This window comes from Triticum dicoccoides, chromosome 5B, assembly GCF_002162155.2.
Source record: "Triticum dicoccoides isolate Atlit2015 ecotype Zavitan chromosome 5B, WEW_v2.0, whole genome shotgun sequence".
NCBI lineage: Eukaryota > Viridiplantae > Streptophyta > Magnoliopsida > Poales > Poaceae > Triticum > Triticum dicoccoides.
The window spans coordinates 88632485-88635550 of NC_041389.1; the positions used below are offsets into that span (position 1 = coordinate 88632485).

At 45.3% G+C, this 3066-nt stretch overlaps 5 non-coding genes and 1 pseudogene across 5 annotated transcripts; all 6 read left to right on the forward strand.

Moving 5' to 3' along the window:
- The first annotated feature begins 273 nt into the window (after nt 1-273).
- On the forward strand, nt 274-392 carry LOC119313868. The gene has a single exon (XR_005152127.1). It is a non-coding gene; the product is annotated as a 5S ribosomal RNA (ribosomal RNA).
- A 365-nt stretch (nt 393-757) lies between these two features.
- On the forward strand, nt 758-880 carry LOC119313971. Its single transcript, XR_005152220.1, has one exon. It is a non-coding gene; the product is annotated as a 5S ribosomal RNA (ribosomal RNA).
- A 364-nt stretch (nt 881-1244) lies between these two features.
- On the forward strand, nt 1245-1363 carry LOC119313895. The gene has a single exon (XR_005152152.1). It is a non-coding gene; the product is annotated as a 5S ribosomal RNA (ribosomal RNA).
- A 365-nt stretch (nt 1364-1728) lies between these two features.
- LOC119314000 lies at nt 1729-1846 on the forward strand (annotated as a pseudogene).
- A 366-nt stretch (nt 1847-2212) lies between these two features.
- Nucleotides 2213-2328, forward strand: LOC119313972. Its single transcript, XR_005152221.1, has one exon. It is a non-coding gene; the product is annotated as a 5S ribosomal RNA (ribosomal RNA).
- Nucleotides 2329-2692: 364 nt separating this feature from the next.
- LOC119313929 lies at nt 2693-2811 on the forward strand. Its single transcript, XR_005152185.1, has one exon. It is a non-coding gene; the product is annotated as a 5S ribosomal RNA (ribosomal RNA).
- The last annotated feature ends 255 nt before the right edge of the window (nt 2812-3066 follow it).

Here is a 3066-nt window from a genome sequence, read left to right on the forward strand (position 1 = left end):
GTTTAAGCTCGCTGCTCGTTGCTCGCGCGTCTAGGGGCGGCTTTGTGGCGTGAAGAGCGCGTTTTGAAAGAGGTGGAAAAATATGTGTTGTTGCGTTATAGAGGGAGGGGCGGAAACCGTGGTAACCCGTCTCCATGATTGAGCGGGAGAGTTAGTAGTATTGGACATTATCCATTATTAGGCAACGGTTGTAAGGGTAGTAAGAATGTACAATCGTCTTTGCACTGGACTTGGGAGTGGGAGGCATAAGGGACGAAGACGGGGAAACATGTTGGATGCGATAATACCAGCACTAAAGCACCGGATCCCATCAGTACTCCGAAGCTAAGTGTGCTTGGGCGAGAGTAGTACTAGGATGGGTGACCTCCTCGGAAGTCCTCGTGTTGCACTCCCTTTTTAAATATTTTTTGCACCTCGTGACAAACATATCGCACATGCGCGATATATATTAACCATGTTATATTATTTTTGATGTTTGCGCTATGTTTAAGCTCGTTGCTCATTGCTCGCGCGTCTAGGGGCGGCTTTGTGCCCCGAAGAGCATGTTTTGAAAGGGGTGGGAAAATATGTGTTGTGGTGGTATAGAGGGAGGGGTGGAAACCGTGGTAACCCGTCTCTATGATTGAGCGGGAGAGTAAGTAGTATTGGACATTATCCATTATTAGGCAAAGGTTGTAATGGTAGTGAGAATGTACAATCGTCTTTGCAGTGGACCTGGGAGTGGGAGGCATAAGGGATGAAGACGGGGTAACATGTCTGATGCGATAATACCAGCACTAAAGCACCGGATCCCATCAGAACTCTGAAGTTAGTTAAGTGTGCTTGGGAGAGAGTAGTACTAGGATGGGTGACCTCCTGGGAAATCCTCGAGTTGCATTCCCTTTTTAAATAGTTTTTGCGCCTCGTGACAAACATATCGCACATGCGCGATATATGTTAACCATGTTATGTTATTTTTGACGTTTGCGGTATGTTTAAGCTCGCTTCTCATTGCTCGCGCGTATAGGGTCGGCTTTGTGCCCGAAGAGCGCATTCTGAAAGGGGTTGAAAAATATGTGCTGCTGCGGTATAGAGGGAGGGGTGGAAACCGTGGTAACCCATCCCCGTGATTGAGCAGGAGAGTTAGTAGTATTGGACATTATCCATTATTAGGCAACGGTTGTAATGGTAGTAAGAATGTACAATCGTCTTTGTAGTGGACCTGGGAGTGGGAGGCATAAGGGACGAAGACGGGGTAACATGTTGGATGTGTTAATACCGGCACTAAAGCACCGGATCCCATCGGAACTCTGAAGTTAAGTGTGCTTGGGCGAGAGTAGTACTAGGATGGGAGACCTCCTGGGAAGTCCTCGTGTTTCATTCCCTTTTTAAATAATTTTTGCGCCTCGTGACAAACATATCACACGTGCACGATATATATTAACCATGTTATATTATTTTTGACGTTTGCGATATGTTTAAGCTCGCTGCTCATTGCTCGCGCATCCAAGGGCGGTTTTGTGGAGCGAAGTGCCTGTTCTGAAATGGGTGGAAAATATGTGTTGCTGCGGTATAGAGGGAGGGGTGGAAACCGTGGTAAACTCGTCCCCGTGTTTGAGCGGGAGAGTGAGTAGTATAGGACATTATCCATTATTAGGCAACGGTTGTAATGGTAGTAACAATGTACAATCGTCTTTGAAGTGTACCTATGAGTGGCAAGCATAAGGGACGAAGATGGCGTAACATGTCGGATGCGATCATACCAGCACTAAAGAATCAGATCCCAAAGAACTCCAAAGCTAAGTGTGCTTGGGCGAGATTAGTATTAGGATGGGTGACCTTCTGGGAAGTCCTCATGTTGGATTCCCTTTTTAAATATTTTTTGCACCTCATGACAAACATATCGCACATGCGCAATATATATTAACCATGTTATATTATTTCTGACATTTGCGATATGTTTAAGCTTGCTGCTCATTGATCGCGCGTCCAAGGGCGGTTTTGTGGCGCGAAGAGCCCGTTCTGAAATGGGTAGAAAAATACGTGTTGCTGCGGTATAGATGGAGGGGTGGAAACTGTGGTAAACTCGTCTCCGTGTTTGAGCGGGAGAGTAAGTAGTATAGGACATTATCCATTATTAGGCAATGGTTGTAATGGAATTAACAATGTACAATCGTCTTTGAAGTGTACCTATGAGTTGCAGGCATAAGGGACGAAGACAGTGTAACATGTCGGATGCGATCATACCAGCACTGTATCGGATCCCATCAAAACTCCAAAGTTAAGTGTGCTTGGGCGAGAGTAGTACTAGGATGGATGACCTTCTGGGAAGTCCTCGTGTTGCATTCCCTTTTTAAATATTTTTTGCGCCTCGTGACAAACATATCACATGTGCGCGATATATATTAACCATGTTATATTATTTTTGACGTTTGTGATATGTTTAAGCTCGCCGCTCATTGCTCGCGCGTCCAAGGCAGTTTTGTGGCGCGAAGAGCGCATTCTGAAATGGGCGGAAAAATACATGTTGCTGCGGTATAGAGGGAGGGGTGGAAACCGTGGTAAACTCGTCTCCGTGTTTGAGCGGGAAAGTAAGTAGTATAGACATTATCCATTATTAGGCAACAGTTGTAATGGTAGTAAGAATGTACAATCGTCTTTGAAGTGTACCTACAAGTGGCAGGCATAAGGGACGAAGACGGCGTAACAAGTCGGATGCGATCATACCAGCACTAAAGCATCGGATCCCATCAGAACTCTGAAGTTAAGCGTGCTTGGGCGTGAGTAGTACTAGGATGGGTGACATCCTGGGAAGTCCTCTTGTTGCATTCCCCTTTTAATTATTTTTTGCACATTGTGACATACATATCGCACGTACGTGACATATATTCACCATGTTATATTATTTTTGACGTTTGCAATATGTATAAGCTCGCTGCTCATCGCTCCCGTGTCTAATGGCTGCTTTGTGGCGCGAAGAGCACGTTCTGAAAGGGGTGGAAATATATGTGTTGATGTAGTATAGACGGACACTACAAAAAAAGACACATCCGTGACATTTTGGGCCGAACGAAAAAAAATCCATCA